We start from the raw sequence: 26344 nt of genomic DNA, 5'->3' as shown, positions 1-26344 counted from the left end.
ATGACAGGGCTCTGGTCCCAGATGGACAGCCCGGGCCCTTTGAAGGCACTCTAGCCTGCAGGAGACTGGATCTTTATGCCTGATGGAAGTGACACGGGCCTGCTATGTTTACAGTGCCTGTTCTCCTGCAGGGTCTCCGGAAGTCATCAGCCGTGGCGGCCAGCACTCCGGAGGATGACAGGAAATTCTGCTGCAGCTCTGTGGGCTGGCTAGGGTGCATGCTGGACAGGGGGCGGGCGGACAGGGCTGGTAGGGAGGAAAACACCACTGGAACAGTTCAGACCGTATTGTCAGTGAATTCCCGGATTGGTACGCAGTGCCGCCAATGAGCAGATTTGGGTCAGGAAGCCCAGACGGCAGAAGGATTGTGTGAAATCTTTATATTTTTCCATGAAATCCTCACCATTTCGGACCCTGTTTTCTAAGCTATCACCCTAATAATTGTGGATTTTGGATTTCCAAGGCAAGACTTGATAGTGGTTGTAAGGAGGGGATGGTTGGGGTGGGGATTGGGAGGGGCGGGGGGGAGCTGAAGGAATGAAACAGCACTGCAGAAAGGAGCACATTCCACACCCAGCTTCTTCCTGATTGCTTTTCCCTCGGAGCAGCGAACAAGAGGCTGATTCAAGTGGCTCAGTGGCCTCCCTGCCTGGAGTTGGGTTCCTATGCCTTCCAGTGACTAAGGAGGAAATTCCATTTCAGTTAATCTGTGGCCATGCATCACCCATGGCATTCTCTATCTTAATTTTATGGCTGCCTCATCTTTTTGGAATTCGCCTTCTTTTTGTGTGTTGGGTGATAAGTCAAGGAGACGTATGGCACAACTCCACAAAATACAACCACGTTTTAGTATTCTGTACACAGTCCTTTCCGGGCATCCCAGCTTTGTATTTTCACGTTGGTTGGCCGTGAGGAGGGTCGATCTTCATTATCTGTGCATGCTTGTGCATCCCTTCATCCCTTCCTCTTCAGTTTCTTTTCTTTTCTTTTCTTTCTTTTTGAGCCAGAATCTTGCTTTGTCACCCAGGCTGGAGTGCAGTGGCGTGATATTGGCTTACTGCAACCTCCGCCTCCTGGGTTCAAGCGATTCTCCTGCCTCAGCCTCCTGAGTAGCTGGGATTACAGGGGTGCGCCACCACACCTGGCTAATTTTTGTATTTTTAGTAAAGACGGGGTTTCACCATATTGGCCAGGCTGGTCTCAAACTCCTGACCTTGTGATCTGCCCACCTCGGCCTCCCAAAGTGCTGGGATTACAGGCATGCGCCACCGCGTCCAGCCTCCTGTTCAGTTTCTTAACCCTTGGTGGGACTCCTGGCTAAACACCCCCATTGTCTGGGACCTTGAGATTAGATGCAATAGCACTGCTAGTTTCCTAGTGGACTTTGAGTCGGATGGAGAAACTCCTTGGCGTGTAGGTGGAAGGGCTGCGGGAGGTGTCTGAACCATCGTAGCAGTAGGGTCCCTGCCACAGGGAGGTGAGGCAGCCACCATCACCAGTGCTAAGAGGGGCTGTCACCCTCTGCCTCTGTCTCCCTTTCCAGTCCCCATCCAGTTTTAGCTTTGAACCCAGCGGCTGGGTCTTCAAAACCCGTTCTGACTTACCCAGCAGAGTTGGTTGCTCTGTCCTCTTAGCTCATAGATGCTGCCCTTTTCTTCCCCACGTGGCCCCTGGCATTGTAGGTCCATGTCTCTCGTGATCCTGTGCGTATTTCTGGTGGAAGGACAAGGTTTGGCCCACTGTATATTTGAAAGCCCTCAATATGGTGTTAGTTCGTATTTGCTGATGGATGAAGACCTCTGAAGAGACCTGGTTGAAAGAGACTTTTAAAAATTAAAGGGAAATGGGTCATGCAGGCTGCATTTTTGTCCTTGCCTATTGGCTACTTTGACTATTCAGATCATTCAAGAATGTAAGTGGCTGTCTGCTGTGTTCTCAGGGTGGTTCCTGGAAAAACAGGGCTCTCTCTCCCCACATCAGGTGAAACTGCAGGAAAACAGTATGAAAGAGTCTTCAAAGTGATGCATCTCAAGAGAGTGAGGGCCTGGGTCTGAGTCATGGCTTACCAGCATGTGATTCTAGTCACTTCACCTTCTGAACCTTGGTTTTCCCAGCTGCAAAATGAGTGTGATCATAGTGCTCGCTTCAGGGCATTGTTTCAAGGATCAGTTGAAATAGTGCACACCGAATGTTTGGCATATGTGTGGAGCTCTTTGGAGGTGACTCACGGGCAACTGTTTTTCATTTAAGAACCGAGTGGATTGAACCTTTAAGAACTGCTTTGGTCCCACCGGTCATGGGAGGTTAGTGCTGTCCGGAGCAGGCACGGGGATGTGGTGGCACAGCGTACGGTGTAGGGGACCCCAGAATTGGGGGCCTCCATGTTGGGAAGGGACAGTGGGCAGAGTCCATGCAGGGGCTCTGGGACTGAGAGAGACCCGGGACTTCTTTCTGACAGGCAATGAGCAGCCAACTGGAGTGGAGGGGTGTGGGGAAAACGTTTGGCCAAAGGATTTAGGAACCAGAGAGAAGCAGGGCACTTGATGATCTTTTTCTTGTCGGGGTGTTTATCAGGCCTGTAGGTGCCACAGTCGTCACTGCGGCTGAGATTCACACCTGCAGCACCAGAGTGGGAGGAAGTTTTTCCCATGTGGGGCAGAGGCTGGGTGTGATTGGCCGCAAGGTGCTGGGTGCGGGGAAGGGTCTCTGCACACCATGTCTGTCCTCACCCTGCTGTGAGGTCAGCTCTGTACATGGGCTGGAAGAGCAATTAGTGGGGTGCCTAAGCAGTGTCCACCATGGACTCGGGTCTCTGCTGGCCACGCAAAGGGGAGATGGGACCAGTGGGAGGATTGGGGAGATGGAGGCGTGGGAAGTTGTGTGTGAAAGGTATGGGGTCATGGAAACATGCACAAGAAGATGACATTTTAGAAGCTGGTTTTTGTTCCATAGTAAATTTATTAGCTTTGGAATCTAACTGTATTGCCTTGGCTTCTCCAAACTTTGGTGTCCTCATCTGTAAACTGGGGATCACAACCTCAGTTTTGTAGGGCAATGTGAAATCCTGAACTGAAATGATCACATGTATAGGAAGCTGACAAAGAATGCTAATTTTCTGCCTTCTTTTCTTTATGGCCTTTCCTTGGTAAATCTCTGTGTGATTGACAACTCATGAAGAACCTACCAGTCAAATCAGTTAAATTAAATGACTTCCTAGTGATAATAATTAGATTAGTAACTAATAATCATAGCTGACATTTATCTAGTGCTTATTAACTTCTGGGCAGTGCGAATTAGGTCTTATCTGTTAAATAATTTAATTCCTGTAAAAATCCTAGGAGGATGGTGCTATAATTAGCCCCATTTTACAAATGAGAAAACTGGAGGATCAGAGAGGCAAAGTATAATGTCTAATGTCACACTGCTGAAAGTGGCTTGCTGGTGTTCCAGCCCCAGCAGTCTGGCTCCAGAGTTTGTGCTATTAACCATTGTATCAGTCTGCTGTGTGTGTGTGTGTGTGTGTGTGTGTGTGAGAGAGAGAGAGAGAGAGAGAGAGAGAGAGAGGCAGAGAGAGAGATTGTGCATTGTACGGTGAAGAGCAATAGAAATTATTGTAAGGCATTCCTGTGCTACAGTCTTGATGGGTCAGGCTTACTTATAGAAGCTTTAACTCAGTTCTGACATGTCAATCCCAGAACCTGGGGCAGGCTGGACCTGTAGACTTCCATCTCCTCTTCCTCCTGCCCCGAACCATCCAGGGGCCCAGAGGAGGTCAGACAGGCGGGACTCCCAGAATAGTGACCTCCTCTGCCGTTTGCAGCCTGTGTCTGGCTCCTCTTAGTAGAGCCACCCCCTTGCTTGTGCTATATGTGTTCGTTTGTTCTGGCCATTGTTTTCCTGGGCCTGTGTCAGTTGAATGCGTCCAGACGCAGCTGGGTTGAGACTCAAAGCCCTGAAGATACTGCAAGGGGAGCGATCCTGTGTGCAGTTGCTCTGACCTGCACAGCAGAGCTGAGTGGCCGCTGGTCCCCAGCTCCCAGCTGTTCACCTGGCCGGCCTTACGAATGCTCTGCAGGGCCAGTCCCGGGCCTGTGAATCTCTGAAACGGATCCCTGCGGCCACTGTGCAGTGCAGGGCTGGAGGTCTCCGGAGGAGAGGACAGCTCTGATAAAAACAGGCTGCCAAACCGCAGGCACTGAATAAGCCTCTGTTTCTCATCCTCGCTACCACCCCTGCATAGTCCCTGTTTTACAGATGAGGAAACTGGCCCAGGGCAGGTCAGGAACTTGTCCAAAGGCACAGTCATAGAACTAGGGCTTACACCAGCTGTGTCTAATAGCATGCGTGCCCCATCTGCTGTGCTATTCTTTGCTGCTTGGAGTGCTGTTTAGAGAAATTGATGGTTCTTTTTTTTTTTTTTTTTTTTTTTTTTTTGAGACGGAGTCTCCCTCTGTCGCCCAGGCTGGAGTGCAGTGGTGCGATCTCGGCTCACTGCAAGCTCCGCCTCCCGGGTTCACACCATTCTCCTGCCTCAGCCTCCCGAGTAGCTGGGACTACAGGCGCCCGGCACATCGCCAGGCTAGTTTTTTGTATTTTTTAGTAGAGACGGGGTTTCACCGTGTTAGCCAGGATGGTCTCGATCTCTTGACCTCGTGATCTGCCCGCCTCGGCCTCCCAAAGTGCTGGGATTACAGGCTTGAGCCACCGTGCCCGGCGAAATTGATGGTTCTTTTGTTGTGACTCGGGGTCCGCACTATAGGTGACCTCCCTGCTCCCTTTGGCCTCAGGCCCTTATCTTAGGCGATGGCAAAAAGAACAGCTTTACATTCAGTAAACTGTTTTAACTGAACCTCACCACAGGTTTATGGGTGGCGCTTGTTTCATAATGGATAAAAAATGGGTGCGGCTCAGTGTGGGGAATTTGGTGGATGGGGAGAGGGCAGCGGAGTAAGCAGCTTTTAGTGGAGACCTGGATTTGAGTGCCCTGAGTTAGGTGAGCCTTCGTACTTGTCTCTTCACTTCTTGGAGCAGAACATTAGTTTCTCCAGATCCCACATGTTTTAAAGTTCTGTGATCCTGCAGTTTGAACATCCTGGCATTCAGCTCAGCCCACTGTGCAGAAATCTATACTAAACGTGTAGAGAGTTTAGGAAGAAGGATTGTTTATTTTATTGAAAGTTATGGAATAATAGCTACTTAAAGTTTTGAGCACTTCCCATTCATCTTCCAAGTGATTTCTACATGTTAACTCATGTAACACACACAACCACCCTATAATAAGTACTATTATTACACACCCACTCTACAGATGAGGAAACGGAGGCTCAGAAGAATTAAGTAATCTGCCAAAGATCCCTTGGCAAGTAAGTGGCCAAGGAGGGATTGGAACCCAGGGAGAGGCTGCAGAGCACATTCAGGAGAGCATCTGCTGAGGTACAGCCCTCCACGAGGGGAGGTCAGCAGCCTCCTGTGAGCTGACTCACTCGTGTTATTCCACTCCATCCCAGGGAGAATTGGATTATCCCTATTGTGATAGAGGAGGAAAGGTGAAGGAATTTGCCAGAAATTATAAATGGTGACATTAGCATTGAACACATGTCCACTGACCCCAAATACTGGGTCATTTTATATCTTTCCCTCGCTTCTTCCCTTTTTTTTAAACAGAATCTCACTCTGTTGCCCAGGCTGGAGTGCAATGGCACGATCTCAGCTCACTGCAGCCTACACCTCCCGGGTTCAAGCAATTCTCCTGCCTCAGCCTCCCAAGTAGCTGGGATTACAGACACCTGCCACCCCGCCAGACTAATTTTTTGTGTTTTTAGCAGAGATGGGGTTTCACCATGTTGGCCAGGCTGGTCTTGAACTCCTGACCTCAGGTAATCCACCTGCCTTCACCTCCCAAAGTGTTTGGCTTACAGGCGTGAGCCACCAAGCCCGCCCACCCACCTCACACCCCACCTTGTTTTTTTCTTTTTAGTAGAGATGGGGGTTTCACCATGTTGGCCAGGCTGGTCCTGAACTCCTGACCTCAAGTGATCCACTTGCCTCGGCCTCCCAAAGTGCTGGGATTACTGGTGTGAGCCACCAGCTTGGCCTCTTCCCTTTCTTCTTGCTAACTTTGAAGTTCAGCTTCTTGTCCAAGAGCCTTTCTTTCCAGGTGTTTTCATGGTGCCTGTGGCTTCTGCTGGTTTGGAGTGAGCGGTTTCCCCATCCTCCCATCAGCCATGCATTCCTCAGAGTCAGGCACAACATGCTCTTCATGTCTGCTCCCTGGCACTTAGCCTTCAAACCAAGATTTCACTGGACCTAGCCTGATCCATTGACCTGAGCCCAGTATGGGCCCTCCCATGTTGGGAGGCCATGTGGTGTTCAGGTTAATGCTGGACCACACATAACTGTGATGAGTCCCTCTCTCTCTGCTGAAGAAGGTGTTTCCATTGGGGACAGGGGCAGTTAAGCCTGGTTTCTGTTGGGCGCTGCTGCTTGGGTGGGTCTGGTCTTCCCCGTGGGTGGTCTGCATTCTATGCCAAGTGTTGGCAGATTCTGCCAGGTAGAACTCTTCAGTATGGAAGCACTTTCTTGTGCTCAGCCTAACCCTTTCCCTGACAGGGCACATTTCCTTCTATTCTGCTGGGGAAATGGAAAACAGCTGGCCACTGATTCCTTGAAATCACCTACTCAGACACTCAGACACTCCAGGGTCTATGTGGGATTAAGTCGTCCACAGTCTTTCCCTCCCTTAATCTCTTCTAACCTTCCTCGAAGGTCCCACTTCCCACCCATTTTAATCATGTCCTTTGCCCTCACCTGGACATCTCCAGGGGCTCCAGCAGCCTCTCTAAGTGAAGGGTTTGGGGCCACACGCATGGCTCTCTGTTCTCTCCAGACCCGCATGCAGAATCCAGCAGCTCCCTGGCCTCACACCAACCCTGCTTTTCAGTAGTGTCTGGGACTGCCAGATGAATAGGCTTGAGGCAGCATATGAGTTGGCTACACACTTGCTCAAAACATTAGTGGCCTCAAAAACAAAAAGACAACCCAGTTTCAGAATGGGCAGAAGACTTGAATACACATTTCTCCAGAGAAGTTATATAAATGGCTAATAAACACATGAAAAGATATCTGCTCAATAGCATTGGTTGTTAGGGAGATGCAAATTAAAACCATGAGATACCCCTTCATACCTACTAGGATAGCTATAATTAAAAAAAAGACACACACACACACACAACAGAAAATAGCAAGTGTTGGCAAGGATGTGGAGAAATTGGAACCCTTGTACATTGCTGGTAGGAATGTAAGGTGATACAGTCTCTGTGGAAGACAGTTTGGTGGTTCCTCAAAGAGTCAAATATAGAATTACATATGACCCAGCAATTCCACTCCTGGGTGTATATCCAAGAGAGTTGAAAGCGTATGTCCGCAAAAAGCTTGTACACGCATGTGCACTATTCACAATAGCCAGAAGGTGGGAACAACCTAGATGTCCAATGTCTTTTGAATAGCAAAAGTTGAATAGTTGTACAGTTGAATAGCAAACAGTATTCAACTGTAAAATGGAATGAGACATTGACACATGTTACAACATGGATGAACCTCAAAAATGCTGTTCTAGGTGATGGAAGCTAGGCACAAAAAGTCACAGATTGTCTGATTCCATTTTTATGAATTTTCAAGAATAAGAAAAATTATAGAGACAGAAAACAGATTGGGACAATGGGGAGTAGCTGCTTAATGGGTACAAAGTGTTGTTGGTTTTTTCTTTTTTTTTTGAGACCAAGTTTCACTCTTGTTTCCCAGGCTGGAGTGCTGGAGTGCAGTGGCACAATCTCAGCTCGCTGCAACCTCCACCTCCTGTGTTCACGTGATTCTCTTGCCTCAGCCTCCTGAGTAGCTAGGATTACAGTCACGCGCCACCACACCCAGCTAATTTTGTATTTTTGGTAGAGATGGGGTTTTACCATGTTGGCCAGGCTGGTCTCGAACTCCCAACCTCAGGTGATCCACCCACCTCAGCCTCCCAAAGTGTTGGGATTACAAGTGTGAGCCACCACGCCTGGCCAATGAGTACAAAGTTTTATTTGGGGTGATGAAAATGTTTTGGAACTAGATAGACATGGTGATTATACCACGTTGTGAATGTACTAAACAAATGTCACCGATTTTATACACTTTAAAATGGTTAATATTATGTTATGTAGATTTTACCTCAATTAAAATAGTTGTGACAGCATAGATCCCATCAGGTTAAAAGAGGATATGTGGGCCAAACTCAGTGGCTTATGTCTGTAATCCCAGCACTTTGGGAGGCTGAGGCTGGCAGCGGATCACCTGAAGTTGAGAGTTTGAGACCAACCTGACCAATATGGAGAAATCACGTCTCTACTAAAAATACAAAATTAGCCGGGTGTGGTGGTGCACGCCTGTAATCCCAGCTACTTGGGAGGCTGAGGCAGGAGAATCACTTGAATCTGGGAGGTGGAGGCTGCAGTGAGCCAAGATTGCATCATTGTACTCCAGTCTGGGCAACAAGAGTGAAACTCCCTCTCAAAAAAAAAAAAAAAAAAAAAAAAAAAGAGGATATGTGGACACTGTGCCTGGCACTTAAACCTGGTGGATTCTATAGAGATGGGATGGGTTCACTAGCCCCATTCTACAGATGAGAAAGTAGAGGCTTTGTTAGAGCACACAGTGTAGAAGTGGAACCGGGATTGGTCTGACTCTAGAATGCTGCTTTTGATCACTTTTCTATGTTCATCCTCCTCCGCAGCGGACAACTTTTGTTTTGTTTGCTTTGCTTCAGATTCTTGGCTCCTGCCAAGTGCTGTGTGCCATGGGCACATCACCTGACCCTGGAGAGCCTAGCTCTATGTCTTTTCATGCAACCTTGCCCTGTGCTTTCCACATATTCACGTCCTTCACAGTCCAGCCCACCCTGGCCGCTAGGCCAACACGGACTCCCCACATCCCACTTATAGGGGTGCAAAGATCTATAGACAAAAGAAAACAGAAGATGTGGGTTTGAGCCACAGTTCCACTATGTGGTCATGGATGAATACCTCAGTTTCCCTAAATGTGCAGTGGGAGAGCATGAGAACACTTATATGATGTCTTCCCTGGGGTTTTGTAAGGATTAAACACACCATGTAGGGGCAAGTGCTTTGAGAATGGAAAAGCACTGTGCAGACATGAGTGATGTGCAAGATGGTTATTGTTACATGTTCTCTCCTGGAATCAAGTTCAAGCTTCTTGCATACTCAGCAGAGAACAGACCCAAACTCCCCAATCTAGTGCTGTGGCATGTGGTTGGTGCTCAATAATGATTTGTTGTGTGAACAAGTGCATGAATGAGTGAGTAGTAGGTCAATGACCTCAATGTGGGCCTGGTCAGGATTTAGACTTCTTGTCCTTTGTGTGTGCTCAGCCCAGGACTGAATGCACAGCTGGCTGTCAGGAAGTAGTCATGGATTGATGTGCCTGTGTTCGCCATAACTAAGCAGGAGATGGATGATTTCATTCTGGTCTCTGGATTTTGGCTGCATTTTCTCTCATAGTAGGAATTATTCCCGCAAGATCCAAATGCTCAGCTTTGTCCTCCTCTCATCCTGGTGAGGTGTGTGATCCAGGTGAGAAGCAGAGAGGACTGGCCTTCCTGGTGGGAAGTTGTGGGCCATCACCTTAAGCTTGGCTTGTAGTGGTGGAGACCTGTGTTCCTTCCTTCCTGAGCCCCACTTCCTCTTGATTTTATTGTATTTTTAGCAGCACTGAGGTGAAGCTTTCTGGGTTGCAGGTTAGAGGCAGCACTTCTCCTTGCACAAGCTAGAGGAGTGTGAGTATCGTTTTGGTTCTGATAGCAGGATGGATTGCTGTTTATCCTTTCTGATGGAGGCTGCCAAAAGCTTGAGGTGCTAGGATGGATTATCTCACCTTGCACAAGACAGTGAGTGCTAGAGTTTAAGTTTTCTCCTCTGCACAATAAGGAGTGGCAGTGAGACTTAGAGCATCTGTCAAGCCCACTTTGGCCCAAAAGTTCCGTGATTGTGGCAGTCTAGAGTAGATGTGGTTGATGCCCCTAGTTACAACTCTCTTCTCTCTCTTCCCTTTTCTGCTTCCACTACCATCTACTAATCCATCCATGCACCCACTCATCCACCCACCCACATTTACTAAGCAGCTCTCTGGACCAGGCCTTGTGTTAAGTCCTGAAGACACAGAGAAGACTAAAATGGCCCCTGGTCTTAAGGGCTCACAGATCATGAGTAGGCGATAGATATTGGACTAAAAGGCAAAAGTCAAATGTCATGAGTGCTGGGATTCAGAAAGGTGCAGGCTGCTCTGGTAGCAATAAAGGAAACCAGCGCTCTCTTGAGATCCTTTCATGAGGATTATAGCCTGGCTCCTGTGATGACCCAGGACAGACTGCTCTTGATCCAGGGCAACCGTATCAGTGACCTCAAGAGGCCCCTTTTAGCCACAGTAATCTATGATGTGGAGTTCTCAATTGCTGGCTTTGCTGGAGAAAGAGAGAAGGAAGAAATAGAGGGGCCGGTCAGCCCTCCCGTACATTTAGTTTGTGGTCTCAAACCTCTGTTTCCTGGAGCTGCAGGCTGTATGTGTGGGAGGTGCACAGCAGTGGTTTGGCCGGTCCGACGCTCCTGCAGCCCGCTCTGGGGACAGCCGTCTTTTGGCAGAGTCCGCCTCTGCAGTGGTGGCAGCTGGCCCAGGCAGACCTCCTCTCTGTCCGGTTAGTCAGCGTCTGGTGACCAAGGGCAGAGTGGAGCCTGTGTTTCCGACAGGCCAGCCGCCCCTCAGAGTGAGGCAGCGCCGTGATTCTGAGGGTGACGCTGGCGTTTGCCCCTCAACCCTGTCCCCCACAAGGAGATTACGGACAAGGCAGCATTTCTAATAAGCAGCCTCTGCTTGCCCTGTAGCAGATGAAAGACTGCGTGTAAGAGTGGGTAATTTTGGGTTTTCCTGATGAAAGCAGTTGACATTTGTACTGAGACCTCATGTGCTCTGCAGCGCTGCCTTTCATCTCTGCTCTCAAAACCCTGCTCGTCTCTGCCATGCCTCGGGGGAGGCCTGCGCCACCGGAATTGAATTGAGCCAATGGTGAAATATAGAGGAAACGGTGGAATGACCCCTGAAGGCAGTGGATGGGAGAGTGGAGACAAGTCCTGACTTTCCTGGTGGAGGGGGCATTCCTGGGGGTGTGGGACTGTGTATCGCCCCATCCAGCACAGCCAGGGAAAGAGTGTGGATCTTAGAGCTGGGTATGGCTGGCTACATTGGAAAGCCAGCTCCTCCACAGACTTGCTCAGTGAACGGAGGGCGTCCTTTCTCTTCCCTGATCTGTGTCCTCATGTGTCAGGGGGAATAATAGAATAACAGTACCACCAACGACGGTGGCTTTCACAACTGGAGCCACTAGGCCCTCAGGAATGTTTATTGGCTTCTAGTTTCATTGATAAACTGGAGCCATTGTGCCATATCGCTAGAGAACTGGCACTAGGGGCTTGCACGATTCGTCTGAGTTCCCCAGACAGTGCCGGCACATAGTAGGCCCTCCATAAAGGAAGAAAGGACACTTGGCTCCTGACATCCACACAGCTCCTCTAGCTTTGCAGAGAAAGCCCTAGAGAGAAAGAATGTGAAGGAACAAAGGGCCGGGTTAGATTGTGCAACCTTTCTGATATGCATTTGTCATGCAGTGAGCAAATGCACAAGCTTTGAATCTCTGCATTCTCTTCTAACCACCCAAGAGATAAGGTGAACCCCTGCTCACAGCAACCTGGCTACTTGTCTGTTTAGTCAGCCCTGGAATACCTCCACTGACGGGGCACTCACTACCACTGAAAGATGGTGTGCAGAGTTCGAATGTTCTTCCTCTCGTTGGGTCGTGGGTGCTTTCTCCCAGCTCTCTGGGTTCTGATCTTTGGGGCTGTCCTGACGCCCTTCCTCAGGTGACAGCTGTCAGGTTGGTGAAGGCAGTGTGTGTTGGGCCTTCCCTCCCTTGAGATGTGATTGCACGTCGGGTACCAGGAGCTTGGCCGGCCCTCAGCTTCTGCTAGCCAGGGAGCAGTGAAGCCTAGTTCACTTTTGTTGGCTTGTTTAGTTTCTAATGCCACCTGCCTCTGCACTTTAAGTAGTATTTGGGCTGCTATGGAGTGTGCACGTTCTAACACAACACCTTGTTAGCTGGCTGAGGAGCTGAAAATTCCCTGCATTCCTCCTTGATGTCAATTACTTCAAGGAGCAGGAAGGTGACTTCTTTTAACAAGTGAAAAGGATTCAGGTAACAAAGCCATTTCCTCTTCTTAACCCTCTACCCTGGGAAGTTATTGACTTAGCGACACAGTCTGTTTGTCTGGGCTTCAGGAGGGGGGCTTTGGAGACTGAGGGCTTCTCTCCACTTTTGTGCAATGGTATATATTTTTTCTCACTCTTCATCCAGTCTGAGTGGGGTTTGCCCCCTCCCCTGAGCAGTCACCTTCCTGCTACCCACTCTGGCTCTGTTGGCGACTGTGGCATAGGGCGGTGGAAAGGACGCTGGACCGAGAGCTCAGAGATCAGATGTCTGACCTTCCCTCTGCCTGGAAGAGCTGCCTGGCCTCTGGTCAGGGTCCCTACCTTCGTTTCTTGGCCTCACTCACTGTGGCCCACCATCCAGCAGTGCAGGTGTTCCGGGGACTCAGGGAAGGTCAGAAGTGGAAGGAAAGGCTCCAAGCCCTCGCATGCAGGCCCGCCATTCCACTTTCAGGTTTTCGTTTTTTTTTTTTTTTTTTTTTTTTTTTTTTTTGAGACGGAGTCTCGCTGTGTCTCCCAGGCTGGAGTGCAGTGGCATGATCTCGGCTCACTGCAAGCTCCGCCTCCTGGGTTCACGCCATTCTCCTGCCTCAGCCTCCCAAGTAGCTGAGACTACAGGCGCCCGCCACCACGCCCGGCTAGTTTTTTGTATTTTTAGTAGAGACGGGGTTTCACCATGTTAGCCAGGATAGTCTCGATCTCCTGACCTCGTGATCCACCCGCCTCGGCCTCCCAAAGTGCTGGGATTACAGGCTTGAGCCACCACGCCCGGCCGCACTTTCAGGTTTTCTTCTCTTTCTTTCTGCTCTACCTTTTGTGCCAGCAGTTTGGGGGTCTCCTGAATCTTATCCCTTTGCAGCAGTAGGCAGGTGCAATTTCTGGCCAGTCACTGAACATGAAGAAGTATCTATAGGCAAAGTTAAATCTAAAACCCTTGGCCTGACACATCTGGCCTTGAAGTCTCCCCTGGCCTCTCCTCTTGTCCTGTCCCCAGCAGTGGTTCATGTTCTAGCCACACAGAATTTGAGGGAGTCCTGTGTTATCTGTGTTCCTGCAGACAGAGCTTGCCTAGGACGGCAAAAGTCATCTTAGCATAAAAATATGCATGAATAAACTCACTGCCAATATTCAGCCCACCCACATCCAATGATAATCAGTCATTTACTGATGGCCAGACGTTGTAAACATCTGTCAGTCCGCTGCAAGAACAGCAGAAACTCTTAGCTGACCTCCATTTGGCCTACTCACTGAATTAAGTGATGTTACTCATTCCCTTTGTAAAAGCAAACTCAGTGAGGCCCCAGGCTCATTAAAGGCTCTGCGGGGCTACCCAGAAGCCCAACTTTCCAGATTCAAAATTTTTTCTATTTCTTAGCTGTGTGACCTTGGGCAAGTTAATTAACCTCTCTTTGCCTATATGCTGCATCTGTAAAATGAGACTAATACTAGTACCCACCTTCTAAAGTGATTATGAGCATTAAATGAATTAGTAGGTTTAAAGGCTTAGAACAGTGTTTTATGATACGGTACACACTCAATAAATGTTAGCTATTGATATTGGTGTGCCCAGAAGGCTTGTTACTACTAGTTGATGTATGTGCTTGCCAAAAGTTGTTGTGTTGGTAATTAAATACTACATAAACTAATGAAAATTGAGTTTATAAAGAGTTGTTTTATGAAAAGTTTAGTACGTTGGATAGAATGGATAATATTGCTTTGCTAAAACAAAATTGTCACCAAATAACTTAAAGGCAAAACAGCTGTAAAAAGTTGTAAAACCATAAAGAGTTTGTATTCCATATGCTTTACAGGTGATTAATTTTGGCACTGCTTTAAAGAAATTGAAACCAGGAATTGTAGATGTTGACTTGTGAGTGTGTATTTTGCATGAAAGACAATTTGCATCTCTAGTCAGCGCACCAAAGAAAGGTCCTACCCTTTGATTGGTTAACAAATATGCAACTGCAATAAAATATTTAAGTGTTGGTCATTATGATTGCCTACATTTTCAATGAAATGACAGTGGCGGAATTGGGGAACAGGGGTTTTTCTCTCTAAGGCAAATCAGCTGCCAGAAATTACACGTTTTGCACCAGCTGCAGGGTTTCCCGGAATCAGCAAAGGCCTGTGAGAGGCTTCATGAACCACACATGCTTACTAACACCGCCTGTGTGCTGAGCGCTGAGTAATGCTGAGGGTACAGCAAATGGGGAGCACTGGGACCACTAGCAGGATCAGAGCAGTTAACCGTGGAGAAGAGAAAGGAGAGATGATGGCTCTCTATGCAAATCAAGGGAAAGTGATTTAAAAATGTTAAAAAAAAAAATTAAGAGAGGTCTTTGAAAGGTCTTTTGCAAAATGATTCCTTGGACCAATGATGAAGGAGTGGCGTGAAGGAAGTTTATATTTTGTGAGAAAATGTGTGCTAAGGAAGGCCTCGACATTAGATTCATTCTGTACACAACTCAGCAAATTAGATCATAGTTTAAAATGATAATTTCAGGGGTCGGGCACAGTGACTCATGCTTGTAATCCCAGCACTTTGGGAGGCCAAGGCGGGAGGATCACTTGAGGTCAGGAGTTTGAGACCAGCCTGGCTGACATATGAAAACCCCATGTCTATTAAAAAATACAGAAAATTAGCTGGGCATTGTGGTGCATGCCTGTAATCCTGTCCACTTGGGAGGCTGTGCATGAGAATCACTTGAACTCAGGAGGCGGAGGTTGCAGTGAGCCAAGATTGCGTCACCGCACTGCAGTCTGGGTGAGAGAGCGAGACTCTGTCTCGAAAAATAAATAAACAAATAAATAGAATTATAATGTAGAATTATAATTTCTGGTTCAAGTTTTTTTTTTTTTTTTTTTTTTTAATGAGACAGAGTCTTGCTCTCTCGCCCAGACTGGAGTGCAGTGGCACGATCTCGGCTCACTGCAACCTCTGCCTCTCGAGTTGCTAGGACTACAAGCATGTGCCACCATGCCCGGCTAATTTTTGTATTTTTAGTAGAGACGGTGTTTTACCATATTGGTCAGACTGGTCTTGAACTCCTGACCTCGTGATCTGCCCGCCTTGGCCTCCCAAAGTGCTGGGATTACAGGCTTGAGCCACCGCACCTGGCCAGTTTCAAAGTATAAGATAAATCTTATTTTATGTATAGTTTATGTGTAATTATAAATTGTATACTAATAAATATAAAGTCATTTTTATAATTCTTTATTTTTCCAAGATAATCCCTCCTCCCCCCACTAAGGAGGGCTAGGACAAGTGACAAAAGTCACCCAGGATCACAGCCAAATGGTTAGAGCTAGGAATCAGAAGCAGGTGATGAAGCTTGATTTTTCAAAATATCTGGACCTATTTTAAGTGGGTTCTTTCCTGGGGTAATGAGGTTCTCTTCTGCCTCAGTTTCCCATGTCTGCAGAGCTCTTGCTGTTCCTTCTGCCTAGTTCACTCTTCTTTGCCTTGACTGCACCTCTCTGAACTACCTTCCTACCATATCGTTGCATTCATTAGGGGTTTCGTTATGTGTCCAGCTAACTGTGGGACCCAGGACTCCTTGAGGAGGGAGATCTTGCTTATCCATCTGTGTCCCCCACTCTACTGCCAACACAGTGGTAGGGAGGGAAGGCGGCAGGCTTAGGAGAGGTCCTGCAGGCTGGACAGGGTCTCTCACCATTACTTAGCCCAGGCCCATCTCTTTACTTCCGGACCAACTGGTGGCACCATAATGGGGAAGGCAATTTGGAGATTCTGGGAACCTCTTACCGGATGCAGCTGGCAGTATAATCCCTGAGCATTAGCCACTTTCAGAGGAATCTGGGCCCCCAAAAGAGAAAGGACTCTCCCAAAAGAGTCCCAGGAGTCCCAGACATGAAGGAGCATTAGCGGCCATCTCCCCACCTTGCACTCTATCAGCAACACCAGTAAGCCCTGACCCATATTTTGGGCAGCGCTCACCCTATCTCATTTTATCTTACTGTATATCGCATTTTAATAATTTTATTAGGTATCTCATTTTATTTCATTATATAGTAATTTCATTTGCTGGGTAGGCCAGTGAGGAGGACTGGGACAAGTGACTGGAATTGCCCAAAGTCACAGACAAGTGAGGTTTAGAGTTAGGACTCTGAAGCAGGTGGCAGGGTCACCGTTGAGTTTGTCATAGCACTGCTGGCTGCCTCAAAGTACTGTTTTAGTTAATGCTCACAAGCAACTCTGCAAAGCAGACGGGCCATTCATTTGTGTGGGAAACTGAGTCAGAGCAGGTTAATGTCATGCAGCTGATAAATGACAAAGCCAGATGTGAAGCCTGTGAGTTGGATTCCAACATTCATCTTCGATGAAGCATTCAGGTTGGGGCCTGGTGCGGGACATGCTCAGAGGAGGACGAGGAGGATGATTTGGGGGGAGGCCTCAGAAGGCGTTCCTGGTCTGAGTGTGCGGCTCTCACTGCCTTGGTTTGGGTCCCCACTTCTGAGCAGTATCTTCTATTGGCAGAGGGTTCAATGCGGTGGGTTCCATGAAGGAAGATTCTCCCCGATAGCATCCCAGTCATGGGGACTGTTCACGTCACATTAAAAGCAAGGAGACTGTGGCTTTTGGTGAAAAGGGCTATTTTGTCTTGTTTCACGGGAGCTAGGAAGAGGAGACTAAACACAGGAGCCTCCCACTAACCCAGGGGCACATGGAGAAGGAGGAAGGCAGCCCATGCTGGGGAGCAAAAGGGAGAGAAGGTGAGGGCCAGAGCCCTGGGAAGTGTCAGATCCTGGTGCACCACGCTTCTCCCGGGTTGTATAATCAGCTGTCACTTCAGCGTTTCCCTGCATCAGCCTTCCCAAGTACAGATTGAACATTAAACAAACAGTGACGGCTTTATAAATATTTAACTCCCACTGTTTAGGAATTGCTCGGGGCACGAGACAAAATAAGAGTTCCTGGCTGTCTGCTCCGTGCCCCCTCTGGTATGGTGTTGGAGGCCGGGGGTCAGAGATTTGGGGAGTGGTGGGCAACAACTATTCTCTTCCTCCTTTCCAGGGGGATGTGTCTGGGGACACATGTATGTGTGTTCATGGAGCTGTTCAGACCTCTTCTAGAAGCCACCAGTTTGTGTTTCTATACAGTTTCTATACAGGGATCCATCATTGCTGGTGTTATTCCTTCACATCACAGCAAACTTCTTCCTTTCTTTTTTATATATAGCAGCTTTATTGAGATATAATTCACATATAATTCACCTGCAACTCACCCATTTAAGGTACACAATACAATTTTTTTTGTTTTGTTTCTTTGAGACAGAGTCTCGCTCTGTCACCCAGGCTGGAGTGCAGTGGTGCCATCTTGGCTCACTGCAACCTCTGCCTCCCAGGTTCAGGCTGTTCTCCTGCTTCAGCTTCCCAAGTCGCTGAGACCACAGGCACACACCACCATGTCTGACTAACTTTTGGATTTTTAATAGAGACAGGATTTTGTCATGTTTTCCAGGCTGGTCTTGAACTCCTGGCCTTAACTGATCCAGCCACCTCGGCCTCCCGTAGTGCTGGGATTATAGGCATGAGCCACTGTGCTCGGCCAACATAATTGTTTGTAATATATTCATGGAGTTGTGCAACCATCACCACAATCAATTTGAGAGCATTTTCATCACCCCAAAAAGAAATCTTGTTTTTATCAGCAGTCACCTCTTTCTTCCCACAATTCTCTGAGTGCTAAGAAATTGCTGAGCTACTCGTACTACAAATACACTTATCCTGGAGTGGTCTTTTGTGCCTGGCTTCTTTCACTAGGTGTAATGTTTTCAAGGTTTATCTGCGTTGTAGCGTAGATCAGCACGTCATTTCTCTTTAGGGCTGAATAATGTTCCCTAGCACAGGTGTATTGCATTTAAAAAAAAATCTATTCATCTATTGATGAACATTTGGGGACAGCAAAGCTCTAGTTGAAAAATCAAGATGAAGAATTAAAAAAAAATAATAATTGAAAAATCAGAAGAATCTAGTTAAAAAGCCAGCATCATGTGATTAAGGCCAAACTCAGCTTCGCAAAGGAGAGCCTCTACTATTTTGGGAAAGACCTAGGAGGTTGCCTGTAAGCATGTGGTGGATGTTACAGTGTGTTCAGTGGTCACGCCATTCAGCTTTTATTCAGCAGTAACCATATGGTGGGCACTGTGATAGGATCCATCAATTAATTTATTGAAAGTAATTATTGAGATTATACAATCTTATGAAAAGATTTATCAGAGGCTATTCTGTGAGTTTTAGAGGTTTTTTGTTTTTGTGTGTTTTGAAATGGAGTTTTACTCTTGTTGCCCAGGCTGGAGTGCAGTGGTGCCATCTCGGCTCACCGCAACCTTTGACTCCTGGGTTCAACTGATTCTCCTGCCTCAGCCTCCCGAGTAGCTGGGACTACAGGCACACACCACCATGCCTGGCTAATTTTGTATTTTTAGTGGAGATGGGGTTTCACCATGTTGGCCAGGCTAGTCTCGAACTCCTGACCTCAGGCGATCCACCCACCTTGGTCTCCCAAAGTGCTGGGATTACAGGCATGAGCCACCACTTCCAGTTGAGTTTTAGACTTTTTTGGGGTGTAAGAATGGGAGCATAAGTTTGTATTCTCAGCTCGTTGCATTTGATTCCAGATGTCAGCTCTTTTCAGGAGAAAGGTGTGGAGAAAAGCTGGGACTCTCTGCAGTGCTGGTCTTGTTCTGCCCGCTTCCCTCCAGTCATGGTCTCTTCCCGGCTCTTTTCTCCCCAGAGTGGTTCTTTTCCTGCCCCTGGTGTCCCCTCAGACCCAGATGTTTCCAGCACCCATTTGAGAGGCTGATTCAGCCCAGGCAGTATCTGGCCTAGGGAAGCTGACTGCAGGAAATGTTAAAAAATGGGGGCTGTTATCATTCCTGAGCATCGCACAGTCACTCAGTTGTGACTAATCGTAGTGGATGTTGTTGAAGGGCTGCCCCAGGTCCCGCTCCCTGGACCGGCACACTCACCCCAGCTGCCGAGACGGCGCCTGCTAATGTCCACAGCACCCCTTCTCTGGAGATTAGCCTTCCTCCAACTGAAGCTGCTTCATCCGGGAAGTTGCTCACCCTGAACCAGCCATGGCTGACTCAGGGGTGCAAAGGGCTGCTCCTCCTTGCTTCCATGTGGGGCAAACCCCCTGGTGCGCTTCATGTTCCAGAGCATCCTGTGGATGGCCTGAGTTGGTCCCCAGCCGAGACCACCTCCTTTCCTTGCCTGGCTCTGCTGCCTTCCCTTCCTTTCTCCTGAGGCTGCTCCCTGCTAAATCACACAGACAGACATTCTCTCCCCAGGATCTGTCCCCGGGTGCCCACCCTCAGACACTATCCGGCAACACGTTCCCTTTCCTGAGTCCCTCTGATGATGTATCTGACTTGGAGATCCTTGGCCTGCTCACTCTCTTTTCAGTTCTGTTCCGGAGAATAGAAGCTTCCTGGGCTGGCCTGTTGAGTGTTTTGTTTGGTTGGTTTTGATTTCCAAGTCTTTTCAGGCTAATCGGACACGAGGAAAGGTCTGCATTGAATCACAGCCTTGGCACTGTTCCCCCCTTCCTTCCCTCCTCCGTTCATTCCCCCTGAACATCCTTTTCTGTGCCGACAATGACCTCAGCAGAAAGGGGAAAAGGACGTGGGAAGGCTGCATGGGAAACTCACGGACCTTGGTACCAAACAGCCCTGGGTTCAAGTCCGGGCCTGTTGCTCAGGAACCAGGTACTCAGTAGTGGTGGCTTCTCTAACCAGGGACTTCTCTTTTGAAAATGGGACTAGTTGTCTCTACTCCTTGCTCTGTTGTGGGGATTGGAAATAATCTGGGTCAATGATATGGTGCAGTGACGAGCATCGAGGGGACACCCACTCCACACAGGCTGGAAAGACATCCAGAAGGAGTCCTGGGCTCCCTCGCCATGCAGGGGCTCAGCCTCACCAGCCAGTTGTCATCACCCATCCAGGCCCATTTCTCATCTTATTGCTTTTGTTCATGTACTTTCCTCTTGGGTTGCTCTTCCTTTTCTCTCTGACCTGTCAAAAAGTCCCATTGTGGGCAACTTTTAAATGCCTCCTCTTCCATGAAACCCTTTTGGATGCCTCTCGGGGGGATGAGTTCTTTCCGTCCTAGCACTGCTGGCTGCATGGTCCAGGATCTGTGGGGCCTGTCTTCTTTACAATATTGCCGACTTCATGAATATGGGGGTGTATGAAGAGTGCGATGAAATTAGAGGGTATGTTCCGGAGTCAGACCGATCAGCATTGGGATGCTGGCCATGCTGCCTCCTTAGCTGGGTGACTTTAGGCAACTGACTGTACCATCCTGGAAGTCATCTGTAAGCTGCGCTGACCCCCCAACCACAGAATCCTTGTGTCCGCTGCAGGTGCTCTGTCAGCAGTGACATCTCACTACCTGGCATCCTCTGAAATCACGAGCAGTTTGAAGAGTGAGCAAATACTGAGCAAAGCTCATAGAATTAAATACACACAGACCTGTGTAAGTTAACACCAAGCTAAGGGTTAAATACTTTCCCAAGATTCTCAGAGTGGTTGGTGGGTGAGGCGGGCTGTCGTGCCCTCTGGCTGCCTTGTCAAACTGGTACAGGGGCCATCTCCCACTACCTACTGACAAAGATTCTTTGCTTGACCCAATTACCCAATTTAATCGGACACCTAGGTCTTTTCCTAGGCCCATCTGTGCACTTTCTTGTAAAATCTAGTTTTAGCAAAAAACTCTGCTGAGTCAGTTTGGTAAGGACCACCCGCCCTCAATATCTTCCATATCTGATAGATAGGGTTCCTCATCTTCTACCACCTTCCGGAAGATGTCTGGTCACCCTGGCCTGCCTTTAACAAGAATCTTGATAGGTTGGTTTAACCAGAATCCCCCTTACTCCTAATGTTGCCTGTCAGTAATTTTCTATCCTCCTACCCCCACCCTGCTCCTTCGCTGTGAATTTCCACTTGCTCAGGCTCTATCGAGTTGAGCCCTATCTTTCTCCTACACTGCAAAATCCCACTGCCGCGGTCCCTACACCTATCACCATGGTCCTGAATTGTCTTCTTTACCATCTGCTCTGCTCTGCCAGAGCTTAGACCCAGGCAGCTGAGTTAAAAGTGTCATCAAATGGACCATCTTGTCCCTGAAAATTGGGACCTAAGCTGGGTTCCGAGATTTAATCATGGCGGAGGAGTTTACTCTGGTAGCCGCCATCACTCCACTCTATCCCCCAGAGGGGTGCGGTGGGGAAGGGGGCGGCAACTGGTTGTTTCCAGTCTCCCATCTCTCTCTGGCCCTCCTCTGTCTGTGGCCTCCCTTCTCCCTTTGAAAGGGACACAGTGCTGCTCACAGCCTGGCCTGCTGCGGTGGCTGCAGAGAGGGGCCGAGAATAAGCCTGTGTCCGAGGCAGCCCTCCAAATACAGCAGGGCTGGGTTGACCTTTAAATAGACGGGCTCTGGGCCACTCAGTTCCTGGAAGTTTGAAGAAAGTCAGCCTTTCAAGTGATGCGACTTCCAACCTCAGGAAAGATCCCTGTGTTTGTAAAGGGTATAATTTACTGTTGCTTTTGCACTTCATGATATGTGGCTGCACAGCCAGTGGGAGCCAGCATGCCAGAATTAGGAGGGGAAAATCCTCAAGTATTTTAATATACCCCTACTTAGAAGCAAGATAAACATATGTATTGTACTTTGGGACAGAAACAAGGGGGGTTTGGGGGTGGGAAAGGGAGAGTCCTGGCATTGCATGAAAGGTCTTTTTAAGCTGAGCTCTGAGGGTTTTCAGTTTTTTATTTTTCATTTTTCTTTTTTTTTTTTTTTTTATTTGTAAGCAAAGCTGGCATGAGCAAATGATGCCAGGATCTACTCGGCTGTGTAAAAGCTGTAGTCCTTCCCCAGACAGGCAGACTGCTGGAACCCTCCCTAAGCCATAAACTACTACACCGTTTTGCCTCGCCCAATTAAAAATGATTGGGTGCGGGTTGTCATCACAGTTGACTTAGATGATTTACTTTCTTCCAGGAAATCTTCCTCCCAACTCTTGCTGTGCAATTAGGCAAAAGAAAAATAAATGTTAATACGTTCTATGCTCCCAGGGAAAATTTTTTAAAAGAAAAAAATATTAATAAAGATACATAATGTGAATGTGATCATGAGAAAGTATCAGACCAACTCAAATTAAAGGATGTGCTTCAGAGTAACTGCCTTATAATCTTCAGAAGTGTGGAGGTCTGCCGGGCGCAGTGGCTCACGCCTGTAATCCCAGCACTTTGAGAGGTCGAGGTGGGCAGATCACGAGGTCAGGAGATCAAGACCATCCTGGCTAACATGGTGAAACCCCGTCTCTACTAAAAATACAAAAAAAATTTAGCAGGGCGTGGTGGCAGGCGCCTGTAGTCCCAGCTACTTGGGAGGCTGAGGCAGGTGAATGGTGTGAACCCCGGTGGTGGAGGTTGCAGTGAGCCGAGATCACACCACTGCGCTCCAGCCTGGGGGACAGAGCAAGACTCCGTCTCAAAAACAAAACAAAACAAAACAAAAAAAGTGTCCAGGTCATGAGTGTCAGGGAAAGACTGAGGAATGGTTCCAACTGAAAGAGACTAAAGAGATATGACAATTAAATGCAAAACTTGATTCTGGACAATTGTTAAACCTTGGATGGCTGGGAGCATTAGATGTTAGTTACATATCTGTGTCAGCTTCCTGATGTTCCTATAGAATGTGGTCCTAAGGGAGAATGTCCTTGCTTCAGAAAAATACACATGGAAGTACTCTGTAGTGACAGGACATCAGGAGGTCCACCACTCCCTCTCACATGCTGTAGGGGAAAAGGATTTGCTCTGTGTTCCCAACACGTTTGTGATTGTTTCACAAATAATAATAATTAAAAAAAAACAACCTACGGTGAGGGGGGAATTATTATTATTATTTTTTGAGACAGAGTCTCACTCTGTTGCTCAGGCTGGAGTGCAGTGGCATGGTCTCAGCTCATTACAACCTTTGCCTCCTGGGTTCAAGCGATTCTTGAGCCTCAGCCTCCCAGTTAGCTGGGATTACAGGCGTGCGCCACTACGTCCAGCTAATTTTTTGTATTTTTAGTAGAGACGAAGTTTCACCATGTTGGCCAGGCTGGTCTCGAACCCCTGACCTCAAGTGATCCACCTCGGCCTCCCAAAGTGCTGGGATTACAGGCGTGAGTCATCATACCTGGCAGAAACCTTTTCAGTGGAGAATGCAGGCCCCACCCCTGTATTTTACTTATTTTGTTTCCTGTCTTCAAGGTGGGGGCACTATGTTTATCTCCAGGACCCTGACTGCCTCATCATTGAAAGCTTATTTTTGTGCAAACTATTGTTCTGAGCACTGTATGTGTATGATTCTGCTTCATCCTCTGTAACCCTAGGAGTCAGGTCAAATAGTATCATTTTAAAGACAAGGCAACTGAGGCACAGAGCAGCTGAACAGCCTGCTCAGTTCCCACAGCTGGAAAGTGGTGGAGCTGGAATCTGGATGGGTGCTGGCAGCCTGGCCTCAGAGTCGGGGCTAACCACTGAGCAGCACTGCCGCCCAACGGATGGGAGCCTGCAGGATGAGGCCATGGGAATTGATTTCACTCAGCGCGAGCCCAGCAGAACTCCCGTCCAGACCTCTCTCCACCACCCTAATAAAGCCAGTGTTTACACAGGCTGGAGGTGCTCATCAGATGTTTTTGCCAATCCCCAAATACGGCCAGGGCCAGAAAGTGAGAGGGGTGCCTATTATGTAAGGTCCCGCGGCTGGTCCCCAGACAATGCCACTTCCTCGCTTGGCGCTGTGTGACTGCATAACAACGGGTTACTCATTTCCTCTGGAAAACTTGGCAGGGCCTCTTTGCCCCATTTCCTCCTCCCACCCCATCCTCAGGCTTCCTCTATTGAATTTTCTCCAGATTCCTGGGAACACCACAACGGAGGGCCTGGCCTTTGGCGGTGGACAGTCTGTGGCTGGGAGGGAATGTCAGGAGTGGGGCCTGCCTCTTTGCACTTGCCTGGTGCCAGCACTCAAGGCAGGTGAGGCCCAGCCATGGGTATAAGGTGCTCCCGGGGCGGGGTTGGCCTTAAGGAGACAGGGGGTCCATGTTTCTGCTCCTCTTCCATTACTAACAGGTGTCTGCTTTAGGTATGATCTCCTTCCCTTCTGCCCTTCTCCTGGTAAAGGGATGAATAATGACGGCTTTCCCTGGGAAGTCTGAGATGGATTATCCCAAGGAGGCTTGAACATTGGAGGGCATGCGAGAACTATTGTCGCATGAGTTTTCTTTCTATCCTGTCTGCAGGACTTCGCAGGTGAGTAGTAAGGGAAATCAGCCTCGTTTACTCCTCCCAGCACCTGCTTTATCCAACTCCCCGCTCTGTGGCTGAGTCCCAGCCTGCTATGGGTGCGTCACTGGACTCCCAGTGAACTCGGTGTGGATTCGCTGTTCGTAGACATGGTACCTGATGGACACTAAGCTACATAAAACTTCACCTTCCACATCCAAGGCCCCTTCTTTCTTTGCTAATTAAAAATAAAAAATAAAAACATAATACACATTATGTTTCTATCTTATAATACACATTTTTTATTTTTATCTCAATAAGTTGATAGATATATTGCTAGATATACACATCTGTGACTATACATACACACACACACACCCCTACACTCATGTATATGCGTATCTATCTCCAATGCATGTGGAGTGTTGTGCCAGGTTATCTTCACATTCAATTTTTCTGTTCTATGTATCAGTCTTAAGGATTGTCAGGGATTAGGGATTTATCTACAGCAATTTGGATCTTAGCAGTTCTTTTCATGGGTTATCTTATTTTTTCCTTCCAACAAACTTGGAGGCTATAAAAGGGCATATTATTGCTCTTTTATAGATGGGAATTAATTTATTAGCTAACTCAGTTTCATGAATTTTTTGTTGTTGTTTTGAGATGGAGTTTTGCTCTTGTTGCCCAGGCTGGAGTGCAATGGCATGATCTCGGCTCCCCGCAACCTCTGCCTCCGGGGTTGCAGTGATTCTCCTGCCTCAGCCTCCCGAGTAGCTGGGATTACAGGCGTGAGCCACCATGTCTGGCTAATTTTGTATTTTTAGTAGAGACGGGGTTTCTCCATGTTGGTCAGGGTGGTCTCGAACTCCTAATCTCAGGTGACTCACCCGCCTCAGCCTCCCAAAGTGCTGGGATTACAGGCGTGAGCCACTGCGCCTGGCCAGTTTCATGAATATTTTTAAAGTGCCTGTTGTGTGTTGGGTACTACTATGTCCTGCATTTAGGAAGAGAACTCTTTCCTGTTCTCTGCTTTCCTGTGGAGAGAAGCACAAATCTGTAGGTATAGTTTCTTGCTGGGCACACCATTGTAAAGCGGAGACCCTGGGCATGAGATGTGTGCTGTGTACAGGGTGGGCGGGAGAGAGACTGGTGAGGGGATGATGCCCTTATGCTGGAAGGGGCAAGATGAAGCCTCTGTGGGTTTGGTGGGACCCTGGAGACAGCTGCCAGAGGCCAAGGATGTGCTGTTTCTACCTACTTGCTATTTTCTCTGGGGCTGGCCATTGCTTCCACGACAGTGTAAGAGCCTGGGCATAGGAGCCAGGCAGAACTGGGTGGGGACGTTGCCTCCATAGCTTTCTAGATGAGCAACCTTAGGAAAGTTTGAACAGCTTCTCTACGTCCTGGGTTCTTCATCCATGAAATGGGAATTATTGTTTGAGCCTCTAAAGCGAGACAGTCAAATGAGATGGGCATGTGAAGCCTTCAGCAGGGTTCCAGCCTCACAGCTAACTCTCAGCTAGCTGTGACAGTTACAGAGCTGCAGGTTGCTCACAAGTCAACATTGTAGGTGCTGGAGCCATCAGCTCAGCTACAGGATACAACACTGAGCCCTTTTCACTGCCCTTTGATGGGTCTCCTTTTCCCTAGTATGGGCCATCGGCTAAGGTGACTGAAAAAGGGCCTTTCATATTTTCACAGGGGCAAAGAAACTTCAGTCGCTGGTTGGGCAT

General features: G+C 48.2%; 2 long non-coding RNA genes across 14 annotated transcripts in view; both read left to right on the top strand.

Moving 5' to 3' along the window:
• LOC126961609 (uncharacterized) overlaps nt 1–26344 on the top strand; it is a 205926-nt gene that overhangs the window by 15824 nt on the left and 163758 nt on the right. The window lies entirely within an intron of this gene.
• Nucleotides 542–24887, top strand: LOC126961610 (uncharacterized). The gene is made up of 2 exons (XR_007728361.1): nt 542–12760; nt 13091–24887. It is a non-coding gene; the product is annotated as an uncharacterized LOC126961610 (long non-coding RNA).

The sequence above is a fragment of the Macaca thibetana genome, chromosome 8 (assembly GCF_024542745.1).
Source record: "Macaca thibetana thibetana isolate TM-01 chromosome 8, ASM2454274v1, whole genome shotgun sequence".
Lineage (NCBI taxonomy): Eukaryota > Metazoa > Chordata > Mammalia > Primates > Cercopithecidae > Macaca > Macaca thibetana.
This window is presented reverse-complemented; position numbering and strand designations above follow the sequence as displayed.